The sequence below is a fragment of the Camelus ferus genome, chromosome 20 (assembly GCF_009834535.1).
Source record: "Camelus ferus isolate YT-003-E chromosome 20, BCGSAC_Cfer_1.0, whole genome shotgun sequence".
In the NCBI taxonomy this organism is placed as follows: domain Eukaryota; kingdom Metazoa; phylum Chordata; class Mammalia; order Artiodactyla; family Camelidae; genus Camelus; species Camelus ferus.
In genome coordinates this window covers 25,100,383-25,117,374 of record NC_045715.1, presented here as the reverse complement: position 1 = coordinate 25,117,374, position 16,992 = coordinate 25,100,383, and positions in this window count along the sequence as shown.

Here is a 16,992-nt window from a genome sequence, read left to right as displayed (position 1 = left end):
CTGATGAGAAGGTCTTTGACAGGCCAAGGCTGGGAGGAAGGGCATTCCTTGCCGAGGAACAGCAAGTTCAAAGGCAAAGAGGCCATGACTGAATGGTGGGGATGGTCTGATGTAGTTTGAGCACAGTGTGCACAGGGATGAGGTAGGAATAATGGAAGATGAGTTACAAGTGTTTTAAACCCTGTAAGGAGCCAGACTGGAAGCTGTGTACCAGATGCCTAGTGTTTTAAGTGTGTAACATGTATAAACTTGCTTAACCTCACAACAACCCTAAGAGACACATACTCTTATAATCTCCTTTTGCAGATGCAGAAACCAGGCACAGGGGAGATTAAAACTCTTGCCGCAGGCTTCACAGCAGGGAATCGTGGCTGGGATCGGAGTCTGGGCAGTGGCCTCCTCAGCTTGGTGCTCCCCTGAGACCCTGTGCACTCTCACAGGGTGCTCTTCACAGAAGCTAATCTCAGCTCCTTCCCTCTGCCCACCCTGACTCCCTGCTCCCCCTCCATCTGGTATCATCTGCTGGTTATAGTAAGGCCAGGCTGGCTTACAGCAATACCGGGAGATTTTGATCTTGGTCCTGGGGGGAAGAGAAGAGACAGGGCTCCAGGGAGACGCAGAGAAGTCTACAGCAGTCAAAGAGAAGGGCACATCTGATAAGGGGCCCCAGATTCATTCAGACAGAGTCTTCCTTTCATTTTAGGAGTGAGATTTCCATTAGGAAGCATCACGTCTCTAATCCTGTGTATGTGGTAAGGAGATAACAACCATCTATCTATTAGTGCGTTTCTTATGTTATCTTACTTATCCCCTCATCAAGTCCATGAGGTTGACTCTCATTTTAAGATGAGACAAGGCACAGAGATGTTGAGTATCTTGCCTGAGTTTGCCCAGCTCATAAATGACAGAGCCAGGACTTGCCCCAGGTCTGTGTGACCCCCAAGCTCACACTCACAGTTGCCTCGATCTTACAAGTTCTCTGTCAGAGAGCTTCATACCCACGACAGAATTCTGTTCAGACGCTGCTGCCTCTTCCCTCACCACCCGCCCCTCCCCCTCCCATCCTGCTACCACAATCTGTAGTCAACATATGCCTTGAAAAGGCGACAAAGCCACAGATGTCCTCAGAGGTTTTTTTTTAAAATGTAGTATTATTATGCAAGAGCTGAGAGAATTGTAGCTAGAAACACCCCTTGCCTTACTCAGTCCTGGCACGTTCAGAAAACCCGTCCTAAGACATGAATCTGAGCGCCTTTGGGCACCAAAAACCTTGGACTGTTCTCCTCCATCCCCTGCCTTTGGGAAGGAGGCCTTTTAAATACCGCTGAGCTGGAGAAGAGCCTCTCCTGAGATGGAGATGTGTGCTTCTCTCCCTCCGGCCACAAGTCTGTAATAACCTCTCCACAGGCAGAGGCCCAAAGCAGTAGTACCATGCTGCACAACTCCAGGGGGCGCTTTACCACAGAACACAGCATGCCTCACTCTGTCCCTGGAACTGCCGCAGTCAGCCCACCTCCTCACCTACTGGCCTCCGCTCTCCAATGCCCCACAGCACATCCCATCAGTCCTTCTGGGACTTTCCACTGGGTCCAGGCCTGCCCGCTCCAGGCCTTGTGGCATCTTAAGCCCAAACTTGAGTCTAACTGATGGCTGGATGCTGGGCAGCCCACACGTCTGGAGTTCTTCCCGGGAGAAGCCCCAAGTACAGCCCAGTAAATCAATAAACAAATTAATAAGCAAATACTGCTGTCTGCTGAGCCGGCCTGGGACTCCCGGGCAAACAGATTCCAAATCAACAACAGAAGGCCACAGGGCATGCCGGGAACCAAGGCACCAGTCCTCGGTGGAATTCTGAAAGCCCCCATTTCTCCTAGAACTAGACACAAGGTTGGGGGCAGGGGCTAGCAGGGAGCAGCTGGGGGACAGAGGCTGTTGCCACGAAAGTGCCTTTCCATCCTCAGCTTCATCTTTCATCCTCACTTGCTTCTGTTCGCTGTTTCCTGCTGAGAGCAGGGCTTGATGCACAACTGGCAGGAGCTTTGATCTGGGTACCACGAGTGATGATGTGGGTGACAAAGGAGCCCCAAATCATACGAGGCACTAATTAAGGGAGCTGGCCCTTTATCACTGACTTGCAGCTCCAGGGCAGCAGTAGCACAGCTGCTTTTGCTCAGTTCTCAGTGGATCTGGCAGGTAGAGGGAGGCCAGGTGGACGCAGGTTGGGGACTGGCCCCTGTGCATGCCACCCACACCACCCCATTCCTGAGAGAGTGGGCAAGTAGGGCACCGGGGCCTGGGGAAGACCATCGCTCCGGCTCTGGGCAGCCAGCACTGGGTCCTCCAGACAGGGAGGCCTGGCAGAAATCTCCATGCCAGCCCCCTCCCCACAAGGCATGCAGAGGCCCAGGGGCCAGGGTCAGATGCAAACAGAAATGCCTGGACAGCTCAAAATAGACTTAACTGGACCTCGGGAGAATCTCCAGCCAGGACGCCCGCGGCGCCCTTTTCTAAAAGAGCCTCTGAATGCCCGCGTCTTCTCTTTTGTGCTCACAAATGCCACCCAATCGCAGCGAGGCCGCTGAAGTTGAATAATAAGGCAGAGAGAGTGTCTGCCTGGGGCGCTGGCCTCTGGGCTGTCTGCCAGGGCTGTCAAGCTGCCCAGACTTCAATACCAACAAAGCAAAAGGACAAGAAAACAGCTCTCGTAAAGGCTTGGAAGCCGGGGAGGGAAATGACCTGTCTTGTGAGGCGACAGAGTTCAGTTGCCCCAGGTTTTCTGACGCGAGGCTGTCGTGAGGCCCTCACAGGCGGGCTCTCTCCCACCGGCTGGGCACAAATGGTGCCTGCAGCCCGAGGAGCCGGCCTCGTGGCGCTGCCGGGTCTGGCTGCCCACGGCCCGTGCTGCTGCTGAGTCTGGGCCCACCGTTTCTGCTGTGGCCACTGGGGAGGGGTCTTGTAAGCTGCTGCAGCTCTTCAGAAAGGGGGAAAGATGCCCGCCCCAAACACCGTGGGACACATGGAGAACTCTGATCATGAAATGCATGTGCCGATAAGCCTCTGGCCCACAGAACAATGTCAAACTCACGAACATCCCAACATTCCTTTGCTGATTCAATCATTGGATGCCTGCTCCATCCCAAGTGCCTTTGAGGAACGAGTCCAGGTGGTGACAGTGAGCAAGACGGATGTGGTTCCTACCCTCTCTAAACTGACAGTGAGGAGGGGAGCCTGGCTCTCAGATTCAAAAGGTGGGCAAGACTGGGCTGGGGTGGCAGGGGTATAGAGGCAGGACACTGTCTAGAGGGAGGGTGGGATTTGAATGGGTGTGGAAGGCCAGTGAGCATCTGGATGGGTTGGGGGCAAAAGTGTATTGTAGAGGGTGGGGAGGGGGCTGCCTGAGGGCAGAGGTCAGGAACAGCCAGCCTGCTGGAGGGGCAAATGGATTCTCCCTCTTCCAGGCTGGTCAGAAGGACAAAAGACCCAGCCCCAGGTCCTGACTCCTGCCTCCCAGGCCACTTGCCCTGGGGTGCTGCTCGTTAATCATCACACCAATGCCAAGCCTCCCACACCAATCCAGAGAGCAGGGAGTTGGAGAAAGTGACAGAGAAAAAGAGATCAGCATGGAGGGGACAGGCCCAGGTCTGCTTCCTGCCTGGCCCCAGAGAAGCCAAGAGAAACCGCCTCACTGTGGGTCAGAGCACAGACCTTGCTGCCAAATCCTGGCTCTGCCCCCTACTAGCTGTGTGGCCTCAGGTGAGCCACTTCCCCTCTTTGTGCCTCTTGTGTTTCTTCATTTGGAAAAGAAAGGTTAAAATAGTACCTATGATCAGAGAATTGTTGTGGGGATTGAATGAGTTAATGCAGATTAAGTGCCTGGAGCAGCTCCCAGAGAGCTGTGGGACTCATTATTACCCTGAGAGAACAAGGTGTCAGTCTCCTCCAGCGGGAGGTGGCCTGGGCCACTTCAGCAGTGCGGGGACAGGGAGACAAGAGTGAGAATAAAGGAAGGGAAGCAGCCCTGGAACAACAGGCCACTCCAGTCTGCTGAACGAACAATGAAGGCAAGGAGGAACCCCCTGGGCCCTGTGTGTGTGTGATTTACACCGTCAAGTACATTCGTCTTAAGTGTCCAGCTAGATCAGTTTTACACTTGACATGTACACTCAGGTCAAGATAACATTTCCATCACCCCAGAATGTTCCTTCAGGGACACTGGTCCTTAACACAGTCTTCATCAAGGCAGAGCCCGCACCCCAAGGGGGCATGAAACGATCTACTAGGGGTGCCACTTCTATCTATTCTAGCCCATCCTTTTCAGTTTCCCTTTCTGTGTGTACTTTCTAATGTACATAATATATTAGCACAGTTGTGCATGTTTAGAATTTATTAATAAACATTCATTTGCAGGGGAGATGAGCTTAACAGCTCCTGCTTGTCCCCTTGGCTCCATCAGCACCCCCTCCACCGGGCCCTGAGGCTCTCTGCCCCGGGGTGTCAGGTAGGATTAGGCTCAGGTGAGGGCTGGGAAGAGGAGAGTGAAGTCAGGAAATTTATTCCCATGGCTCGCTCCCTGCAGGGCTGGCACAGCTGGCTGTGTCCCTTACTGTGAAGCTCCTCACTGGTTGGCACTCTCTCTCCAAATCTGGATGACCACTCTCTCCCATCCCCTGGGGACTGAGGGGTGGTCACAGCTCTGCTCGCTGCACCATCCCTTGTGGTTCCTCTACACTCACAAAGAGTCCTTTGTAAACAAACCTGCTTGGCTTATCCTGATTTAAGTGTGAACATCTGTTCCCTGCTGGGACCCTGGCTGATATACAGGCACATCCTCAAAAATGTTTTACCCACAGGGGTATATGATCAAAATATTTGGAGACCACGGTTTACTGCACAGTATGGTGCCCATTTGTGTTTCAGTCAGTGCCCTGGAATCTGGACCCACTAGGGCAGTCTTCCTCCTCTTGAGGGAGAAGTGAAGGCAGCAGTTTTTGGAGTTTGCTCTCTCTTCCAAGCTTGGAAACTACAGGCATTTAGACCGACTGCTTTACATGATGGGGTTGACTGAACTTCCACCTGTGGCTCACCAGGGGTTCCTCTCTCCGGGATACTGATGGCCAGGGAATGGTGGCTGCACCCTCCTGCTCAAGGAGGCCGGCTCTCTCAGTCCGGGTGTCCTGTTGGGGATTCAGCTCATTCTCAGGTGGCTGGTGTTTGATTAGCTCAGTGTCTTAGGAGCAATGAGATGACAGCCTCGCCCTGGATGACACAAGGAGAGTTTAATAAAGAACTTGCTTGCAAAGGTGCTCCCAGGGCTGGCGAGGGTAGGGAGCCCCCAAGAGAGCAGCAGTGTGGGGAGGGCCGCCTGCTGGTGGGGAACCATGGGTAAAGGGACGTGGCGAACCCCGGATGACCTTACAGGCAGAATGTGGGTAATGCAACCCCTGTCCTCACTCCCCTCCCTTCCTTAAACCCAACTGGAAGCCAAAAGGCAAGGGCGCCCTTGGATGCATCCAGAGAGGCAGTCGTCCAGGCCAGGGAGCAGGGTGTTGGAAGCTCACATCCCTGGGAGCATGAGGAATGTCAGAGGAAGACGTCTGCGCGTCCCCCAGAGGCAGAGCAGTGTAGGCAGCTCAGCAGTGGTCCTGCTGACTCCAGGCCTGAGCCCGCACTGTCGCCAAAGGGAATCCACGTGGGAGGTGGAAGGAGGGGCACTTGCTCTCTCTGATTCCTTACAGCCTCAAAAGAGAGGAGGCGAGGGAGCCGGGAGGCCATAGATAAAAACGCTGGTGCCTCCAGCAAGCCGCTTAGGAAGCGCTTCCCAAGCCTTTGTTCACTGCAAAGTACACAGATCGGATTCCGTCTCCTCCGGAGCAGGGGGTTCTGGTGTTTTGGGCCCTGAACGAGAGGCGAGGGAAGAAGGGAGTTCTCTCTCCCTCATCCCTGGGAAGACTCAGAAGCCCTCAGACCCGGCTCTGCCTCTTTCTAACTGTGTTGCTCCAGGCAGGATCCTGCATTTCTCTGGGCCACAGTGTCCTCATCTGGGAAGTGGCACTAGCAGCGCCCACACCCCAGGGTTCTTGGAGAAGTAAATGTGACAACACGTGTAAAAGCATATGCTCCTCACCAGAAGAGACGGAGGATGGTGGGCAAGTGCCATTTTATGGAATGCCCAAAAGGAGTGCTCGTCTCTAAATGTGTCTTGTTGAAATAACAGGACCTTTCCTTCACTCCCTAAGGATTTACTGAATGTCCTCAAGGGCGCCCCGCCTTGTGGGCTGCCCTGGAGCACAGGAGGGGATGGAGGCTGGGTCTTGGGTTGGAGATCAAACAAACACAGACAAGAAATGACATGAGGACTCTGGGAGGGGGACAAGGGGGTCTCAGAGAGGTATAAGAATTCCAAGCGGGAGGAAGTTGGGCAGGGGAGGCAGGGAGTGTGGTTAAGCAGCTCCGGAGAGGTCAGAATTCCAGGTGAGAGGAGTCACCAGGTAGAAGCAGGAGGCTGGAACAGGGACATCACCCAGGAGGGGAGGGAGGCAGGGCAGAGAGTTCTCTGTGTGCTGGGTGAGCTGGCGGGAAGGGCCAGACACAGGACCTGGAGTCCCTGCTCTCAAACACCACAGTGTGTGTCTTGATAACCACAGATGTGGCAGCCCCCCACCCCACCCCTGGAGAAGCCCCTCCACACCCTTGCCCCTCTTGCTCTCTTTCTGCTGCCTGCTCTGAGTAAAGCCCCATCTCTGAATCTGTCCAGTCATCTGCTTTCATTCTCCAGGCTGCCGAGGTCAGCAGGAGAAAATGATACCTTCCTGCCAGTCTTGGAATCCCTACAAATTCATTCATTCATTCATTCAACAAATATTTATTGAACATTTACTATTTATATCCACTAATCTGGGCCCTGGGGGATACATCAGTGAATGAAATGGCGCTACATGCTAGTGTAGAGAGACAATAAACAAAATAAGAAAAATGTAGAGTGAGTGCTATGGAGGAAAAGGAAGGAGAATCAGGGGACTTGGGAGGGGGTTCAATTTAAAGAGAATAGCCTGAGAGACTCTCATCGAGAAGGTGACTTCTGAGTAAAGACCTGAAGGAGGTGAGAGAGGGACCACATAGTTATCTGGAGGGAGAACATTCCAGGCAGTAGGAACAGCAGGTACAAAGACTGAGGTGGGAGTGTGCCTGGCACACTGTGGCTGGGGTGGAGTAAGCAAGTGAGAGTCACATGAGGTGGAGGATCCAGTTGTGGAGGTCCTCATAGGCTATCCTAAGATCTTCATCCATAGCTGAACCCTCAACACTGTGTTTAGTTTCTCTTTCAAGCTGCAATTCAACTATTTCAAAATTTCAAATTCCCTGTACTGATCAGGGTACAATTGGCCACAAGTAACAGGGAAATCAACTGGCAGTGGCTCAGATCATAAGGACATATACTATGTACTAGATAAGTGTCTGAAGGTAGTGGGTCCCAAAGCTAGTTTAACCGTTCACAGGTGTCATCAAGGACCCAGGCTCTTCTAATTTTTTAACTCTACCATCTTCAATGTATCTTCTCATGGTGACAAGATGGCTGCTTCAGTTCCAAGACTCACACCCTCTCCCAGCATCTTCTCAAGTAGAAATGAAGGGGTGAGGCAGAGAAAAATGTGTGTGTAGAGTGAGAAGACGGGAAGACTGTTTTCTCATATGTCTCTTAACAAGGAGGAAAACAGTTTCCGAAAAGTCCCATCATACTATCCCTTAAGTCTCATTGCCAGAAGGGGGTCACATGTCTACTCCTGAGCCAGTTACTGGAAGAGGGGACTAGATGGTCATAATTGATTTGTATCAATCATGATTTATCTCGGGGCTGGGCACACTGACTCCTGAGGAGAACTGGGCTCTCCTACAATGGAAGAGGAATGCTGTGGCACAGGTGATGGATGTTGTCTGCCCCGCCCCTCCCAATTCCCACTGCTCCCCTCCGGAGCACAAAGGAAACACAGAACTTCAGGCTCCCTTGACCACCCACCTGCCCTCCCACTCCATCTATCTTCTCTTAAGCTACACCTGGGAGATCAGCCCTCAGGGCCACTGCTCCATTGAATTTACCACTGTTCTTCCAAAACCTGCCACTCTGCCTGGCTTTCCTGTCCCAGCAAATGGCAACACCATCCACTGGTCCGAGGCAGAAAGGTGAGTGGCTTCCTAGACTCTCCCCCTCACTTACCCTCCACATGCCCTCTCATCACCTCCTTCAGATCTCTTCAAGATGTCACCTCCTTTCCATCCCTACTGTGGCTGCTTTTGGCTCAGGCCCTAGACCATGGCCACAGCCTCTTAACCTGGTCCCTGCCTCCAGTTTCACCCCCTTCCAGACCAGGGCTGGGAGTAGAGGCAAGCGAGGCACCTGGGGACAAGGTGTAGGGAGGTGCTCAGTCACATCACGTTGCAGCCCTGCTCCCCACCATCTCAAACTGCAACCAGGCTCTCGCTTCTAAAATATGAATCTGATTAAGACTGCCATGTACGCTCAGAACTGCCCAGGAACTCCCTCCTCTCTGCCTTGATAAGAAATTAGACTCCTTAGAATGGTCCAAAGAGCCCACCTGTCTTACCAGCCTCCTCTCTCCATGCATTTCATGCTTCAGTCATTCTATTCTTCCTCATGCCTCCATCTTTGCATCCTGAGTCCTGGGCCTAGAGCAGCCTTCACTCATCTTCTGTGCTCCCCTAACTCTTTTTTTTCTTTTATGAAATATTTAGGATCTACATAAAAGGTATAAGTAAAATGAAATTAATACCCTTGTATGATCAACATCACTCAGCTTAAGAAATAAAACATTACCCACACAGTAAAAGCCCCCTAGGCACCTGTCCCCAGTCACACTCACCTCTCCAATTATTGAGATAACCACTATCCTGCTTTTGATGTTTACTATTTATACAGCATGTGTTTGAATAGTTAAGCAATATATAGTATTGTTTTGAATATTCTGCATGTTTTGAAACTTTAGGGAAATGATATCATATGGTTTATGTTCCTCTACAGCTTGTTTTTTTCATACAACATTATGTTTGTGAGATTTATCCACGTTGATTTGTGTAGCTCTAGATCAGAGGTCGGCAAACTTCCCTGGAAGAGACAGATAATAAATATTTTAAACTTTGTGGGCTGAACAGTCTGTTGCAACTACTCAACTCTGCCACTATATTGTGAAAGCAGCCATAGACAATATGTAAATTATGAGTCTGACTGTGTTCCAGTACAACTGTAATTACAAAAAATAGGCAGCAAGCTGGATTTGACCTGTGGGCCAGAGTTTGCTGATCCCTGCTTTAGACCATCATTGCTGTATAACTTTTTATTGAATGGCTATACTACACTTTGTTGATCCATTCTTCTATTGATGGGTATAGTTGATTGAATTATTCTTCCTAACTCTTTACTCCATGACTATATAGAACTATACATTCAAATCCTTTGACATGTAGAGTAAACAGAGAACGTATCCCTGCCTCAACTTTGAGTTAACTTTGAATTTGGCCTAATGGAATTTAACCAACAGAAGACTAGAGAATGTGGTGAAAACAGAGGTTTAAATGGTTTAGCTTGGCCTCTTGCAGTCCTGCCATTTGACATGAGACAAGTATGCTCCCAGCAAGCCTTTGTCCTTCAGCCTGAGTCCCCAGTGAGGGGTACGTGGAGCAGATGCAAGCCTAAGCAGAACCACCCCAGCTAATTTGAAAGCCTGTGAGCAAGAAATAAATGTTTGTTGTAAGTCACTGAGATTTTCTTTTTAGGATTATTTGTTACACAGTATTATTTCAGCAGTAGCTAACTAATACAAGGGACATTTAAACTATTTCCAGTTTTTTGCTATTGCAACAAAGTACATGATTGTAATATGTCAACTGCAAGTACATCTTCAACTTTTCTAGTTAATGCTGATTTGTTTTCCAAAGTTTTGTACCAATTTACACTCCACCAAGAGTGTGTCAGAATTTCCATGGCTCCACATCCTTGTCAACACTTGATTTTGTCAGATGTCTGCTGATCTGATGGGTGTGAAATTGCACTGCCTATCTAACTCTTACTCATTCTTTCCTTTTTCTGAGCCTCCTTCCCTAACTCCCCAGTCTGAACTAGGGCCACATTCTCAATGCATCCAGAGCTTCTTTTGCTTGCCTCTCTCACAGTGCTGGTAAGATGGCATTGTATTTATCTTTTAGTCTGTCACCTCACAGAGAGCCCCTGTACCCCAGCTCCAGTATAAAGAATACAGTAGGCACTTAATAAATAATTGTTTGATGAGAATGAAGGTTTGATGAGAAACTTGAATCAGGCTGGTCAGCTCCTGCCCTAGGGGAGTATACAAGCTAAGACAACTAACTCATCACAGGTACAACACACACATCAAGGTGTATATAAGGTCAGAGACTGATTGCTTTTCATGTGGGTTTCTCACTTGGGCTTTGAATGCTACTTGGTTTTATGCTAAAAATGTGATCAGACCAAGGTGGGTCTCAGGGGACTAGCAATAGTGAGAGAAGTGAGTGAAAGCTAAACTCTACTGGTCTGGGAATGTTTTGTGAGCAAATGCAATCTAAAAAGGCAGGTTACTTGCATAGTAAATAGCTAGCATTTGTTGCACACTATTCCAAGCACTTTGCACATATATGGAGCTTTATATCAACCCCATGGAGGTAAATGTCAGTGGAGGAAACTGAGAAGAGCAACTTGCCCAAGGTACACAGCTAATGAGTGGAGGAACCTGGATTGATTTGCACTCAGGCAGTCTGGCTTCAGGGCCTGCACTTTTAATCACCATCCTTTCCTGCTGTTCTGAAAACCATCACACACACACCCAGGCAATAGAGATCAAGGGGCTTGGCCCCTCCAAGAGACCCCTTCTCTGAACCCCTTTGGATGGCATGGTATTGTTTGGTGTACCCAAAGGCCAGAGTTCTGACAGATCCTTAGGAAGGCATTTCAGCTGCCAGTTGGCATGATGGAAAGAACACAGGTCTGGGAGCCAGGAGACTTGAGTTTTAATCCAAACTCAGCCAAGTCTTCATTTAGGTTATTTCTGTCACAAAAAGAAAAAAAAATTAATAACTTCAAAACTCCCCAAATGAAGAGGGATGGGTGGTGCTGATGGGACACACAAGGATTGATCCAAGAACTAGACCATGCATTCATTCTGTCCCTTTCTCTCTGGGCTGAGACCAGCATCTCATTCCAGGGTCAGATTCCTGGGAGATGAAATCTGATTGGCCCAGCTTCAGTCAGGCGGTTTTTTTCCCGATCCAATAAGCTGTGACAAGGAATGTGAGATCAGATAAATCTCAGGAAAGAGGGCCTCTGTGAGCTAGGCAGATATCTCTAGAAGGTGTCTAACAAAGTTACTAATTCACTGTAGACCTTAGGGAAGCCATCTTTCTTCCTGGGATTTGGTTTTCTCATTTGTAAAATGAGAGATTTGATCTGTGTCCTGTTCACCATAATATCTTCTATGCCTGGCACATAGTAGATGTTTAACAAATGTTTGTTGAATGAATGGACTCGAGTTATCTATGTATTACTTTCTAATTCTGATAGTCTGTTTTCTAGAATTCTTACATGTCAAATGTGTGGGTGCTGGGAGTTGACAGGGAGGAAAAAGAGGAAGAGGAATATAGACAGACACTTGCTGGAAAGCCAGCTTAAGTGGTCTTTTCTCTGGGCACCTTTCCAGTGCCAATCCTCTGTCCTCAGCAAGGAGGCTTCTGGACGGAATTTGGCTTCTCTAATGCACTCTGTCCCTGGAGGGATAGTGCCCTTTATAAGCTGTTAAAATGACTTCCTTACAATAGCCAGCACAGTACCATTTGGTTTGGTAACATGGTCCAAAGGAGAGAACCCTGGATTTGACTCCAATGTCTAGAATCCAGACTCTTCCACTTATTACATGACCTGGGTGGGTCACTTAACCCCTCTGAACATCAGAGTCTTCATTTCCAAACAGATATGAGAATATGAAGCTCTGCTTCATTTATAGGAATTCTCAAGGGATAGTATGTGTAAAATTATCCAAAATAATTGAACTACATTTATGGTGTATGAGGCACAGCATTATGTGCTGAAATGGATTATTTTGTATAATCCTCACAAGAATTTTATCAGGTACCTACTATTTTATCCCCATTTTACAGATGAGGGAACTGAGGCTCAGAGGTTATGTAACTTGCCCAAGGTCTCCCAGTTGATGAGCAGCAGAGCCAGGTGCCACACTCTGAACCACTAAGCTCTACTGCCTTTATTTACCGCCCAGCAACAGACAGATGCATGACAACGTCCTGGTAATTACTATTATTATGTCCTGGGGCCTATGCTCCCTTGGATAAGCTAAACATTGAAATTCCAAATGTGTGGACCCAGGAGACCAAAATTTGGATTCCAGAGAAATAGAACTTAAGGGTTCCCTCAGAGAAAACAAAATAAATAAACAAAGAACCCCTTAATCTACAAACTATATGAATTAAGAAATCTCTGGGCTGTAAGTGAGAGAAGCCCAGCTCAAAACTCAAAAAAGGGGGATTTATTGGCCTTCATCCTGGGAGGGGCAAAGGTGAGGCACCAGGAACCTAAGCTCCGTATATCCACTTTCTCACCGTCTCTTAAATCTCTCCTCTCTCACAGCTGCTGCTTTATGCATGCAACCTGCCTCCCCTCTTACTCCACAGGAACTTCTTTTCACAGAAGAGGGCATAGCCACTGGAAGTTCCAGGATCATATCCCAACAGCTCTGCATCCAGAGCTGGGATGATATCTCATTTCCCAGCTAGAGGTTAAGAATCTCAGTGAAGAAATCCTGTTGGTCTATCTTGAGTTATGTGTTCTCCCCTCTGAACCAACCGCTATGGCCCGGACCATGTGGTCCTATGATTGGCTGCCCAGCTTGGGTCATAAGCCCCTATGTGACCAGTGGGAATGTGTCTGTTATCAGAAAGGAGGGGGGCAGATATAAACTCTGGAGGGATCGCTGAAGCCAATGGTCACTTCAATTTGTGTCCTTTCCAACTGGTGTCCTTTCCATCTGGTGACCTCAACCTTTCCTCCTTCTCAATCCACATGTACTAGTAAAAAGTCACCTAATGGGCTATTAGTTTCATATTCCTGTCTCCTTCTTCATAGAGCTTCTGGTGGTCGTTCTAGACGGAGGGGTGGGCCTGGCCTCTTCTGCATGCCAGCCACTTCATTCATGGATGTACCTCAGCTTCCTTGTCTGCAAAGTGGGGGTGACTTAACCTGCCCGTCTTTCCTTTCGTTGCTGTGTGAGGCCCCATAGAGCTAATGGATGTGAAAATTGCCTTAGAAAGAACAAAGTGGCGTATTTACAAACACAGGATATATTTATTGATTTATTTATGCACTTTTGTGTTCCAAACAACGATTTGAGGTAGTTTATCAAAATGTACACAATACAGTGGGATAAAAATAGATAAAGTGACAGAACAAAGGGAAAACAAGGGTAGAAAAAAAATAAAGCCAAGGAGCATGCTAGTACATGGAAACCTATGCTCAAACTCCCTGAACAAGTTCAGATGTACGCTTCCTCATGAGCAAAAAAGTGAGATGCGTGATCAGTTACAAAAGGTACAGTAGCCATAAGGTAAGAACATACATCAGCATTCCGGGAAAGGCCATGTGGCTTTGCTGGGCAGTAATGTCTGAAAGAAATTTCTTCCTATCAAGAAGATATTATGGGATGGACTGATCTGCATATTCATTAATATTTAGATTCCTGTCCTTTTATTTCCATGATGTCCCCTGACATCTACTTCAGGGTCTCATGTGGGTTCATAATCTATTTATGACTTAATTTAATCTAGCTAAAATTACTGGATACCAAATAAATAGTCAGCAAAACATTATTTTCATCTCTTTTGTTTTTCTTTCTACTTACGGGAAAATGAGGTTGAGTGCAAGGAATGGTAACTGAGTTCCCCTGTGAAGTATATTCGGGACAAAAAAGTTCGAGCATCTTGGCTTAGCTGAAACATATAAAAATCACTAAGACATAAAACTGATCCAAGCAGGCCATAAAGACACCGCTGCCTTTGCCTCAGAACCTGGGCTATAATCTGCTGTCCTGGAACAAAATTCAAACATAAATCAGTCTCCACTGTATTTTTAACCACCTAGGAAATTCTTCATTTCCTGCCTGAAATGCTTCTGATAGTGAACGATTCCTCTCTCCCCAACTCCTGCTTTGAGAAGGTGCCCTCGGGGCAGTGGTGGGGGGGTTCCAGGTCTGGGCCCCAGGTCAGGCAAACCCAGGATAGGGCAAGGGATAGAAGAATTGACCTAAGGGTCTGCATGACAAATAAAGCAGGGCTGTGGCTAGCCTATACAGTGCTTTCATCCAGCGTTTGAAAAGGGCACCCCCCTGTAGGCACAGCAAGCCCTTGGGTTCCCATCTCTCCTCCATCTCCACATAACCCAATCTTGCCTATCCTCCAGGACCTATAGCCTCCACAAAGCCACCCCCAATGTCCACAGCATTCTCTGTTTTTCTGAGCTTCTAATGCATCAACAGTAAGTATCAGACAGCTGGCTTTTAATTATACGATGTCTGACATTCACTATTTGATGTTGTCAGTCTGTCTCTCTAACTAGATTGAAGATATCTTGAGGGTTAGTGATTGGTTCTTATTTTATGTGTCTACCTTACAGCCGAGGGTGCCTTACATCTGGGCACTTTACAAATAACAAGGTCATTAAAAACATAATCCTAGAGTGTCTAAGCTATCTTGTTCTCCCCACTGTGCCCATTTCACAGACAAGGAAGTTGAGAGCCAAAGTTGAGATGTGACCTGCCCAAGGTCATGCAGTGAAAACCTGAACTAGCCAGGAATGAACCCAGTTCTGTCTGCCAATGCAGTGCTCAATTTCCCTTAAATTTAGCTCTGAAACTCCCAAATAGACAGTTCAGGACCACAGCTCACTGGAAAACAAAGACAGACACACAGACAGCTGGCTCACAGTAATCCATCTGCGTGTGGGCAGAATTTCCAGCACAAAGCCAAGCAAAGACGCATTAGGCTCAGCAAATAGTCCCTCTGGGAATCAAAGTTGACCTTTGTATGTACCGGGGGATGGAAGGACTTCGGTGGGTTTCCTGGGGCTCTTTCAGCCACTCTAGCACCATGGGGCTCATCACTGTCTGCAATGACTGGGCACATGAAACTCAGAATTGATGGTCTCAGCAAGAGTCAAAGAGGTGGAGGGGGCGTCACCTCTCTGCGGAGAGACACTAGGACACTAGTGTATGTTGGTGGCTGCCTTTTGCAGTAAACTACGCACACTTGATAGCAGGAAACAACCCAAGTATTTGCCCCAAACTCCTTACAACAGATGCTTTACAATAATGTCAAAGCTGATAGAAACCAATATCAAAACAATAACAATATATGTACAGCAACAATTGCTAAGCGAAATCGTATAATGAAAAGCTGGCAGCAGTCGCATCAGTCCTGCTGAGTCTCTCCTGGTCACTCACAAGCCATAGAACCGATCACTTAGTAATTCTCACAACGACCCTATAAGTCTGACATGACGAGCTTGTTTTACAGACATGGAAACCAAGGCTCAGCGAGTTTAAGTATATTGCCCCAAATCACACAGCTGCTAAGTGGCAGAGCTAGGACTGGAATCCAGGTCGGCCTCACTGCAAAAGCCCCCCCTTTCACTAGGACCCACATAGGCTCTTATTCCAGCTCCATTTCAAGTATTTTGTCCCACTATCAGAACCGTGGGACAAGGTATGGTTTGGAAAATCCAAGGCTCCTCGGGGAGAAGGATGACAGCTCAGCCATCATTTCTCAGGGAATGGGGGAGAAAGACAAGGGACTAACATGAAGGGCACCCAGATCTCCGTGGCTTTTTCTTGGTGCCAAAATGCAGAAGGAACCACTTTTAAAAGAACACAGTGTTTTTCCTCCTCTTCTCACCTCCCCTGGGCCTGTGCCTGTGATAATTGGGAAGCACAGAGTCTGGTTTTCTGGGATTAGAACCAATGCTGTGAAGAGTGTTCTGACAATAAATGCTGTTGATTGACAGTTGATGGACAATGTTCTTGGGTAAGTTCTTTTCTGGGCTGGGTGTTAAGCTGAGAGCTGCATTAAACAACTGCTCAGCAGCCTGTTTCCTGTTCAGATAGAATTTACTACACTTTTCCTCTGTAGGCCTTAGCCAGGCAGCGAGGCGAGATGGTATCTCAGGTCCCCTTCAGCTCCATCATTCCATGACTCTATCAAGAAGAGAACACAGTTCTGAAAACGTTTTTTTTTTCCCCCAAACACTGAGTTGGGGTTATTACTCACACGGAGAGCTAACTGGTCAGAAAATAAGGAGCTTTGATTCAGTCTCATAATTTTTTTTTAATTGAGTTATAGTCATTTTACAATGTTGTGTCAAATTCCAGTGTAGAGCACAATTTTTCAGTTATACATGAACATACATACATTCATTGTCACATTCTTTCACTGTGAGCCACCACAAGATCCTGTATATATTTCCCTGTGGTACACAGTACAATCCAGTCTCATAATCTTTGACTCAGTAATTCCACTTGTGCAAATTTATCTTAAAGAAAGAATTCAGAAGGACAGAGCTTTCTACACAAACATGTTTGCTTTAGCATTATTCACAGGTACTGTCCAATAAAATAGTGTTTAGTACAAGAATGGGGTGTATTCACTTGGTGGCATATACAGCCATCACAAAGGATGATTTCGAGACATGGAAAAATGTATATGACAGTGTTTTTCAAATTGCAGTTCAATATTAATGACTCATGAAATAATAGGTCTGCTACCAACTTATGTTTTAATTAAATAGACTAGATTAGAAAATATTTGAGTGCATCACAGGTGGTAAAGGTGTTTATCAGGAATCAGTTATATGAGTAACTGGGCTATGACACAAAATTGTATCTTTTTCATCAGATCATAGTCAAAACATCT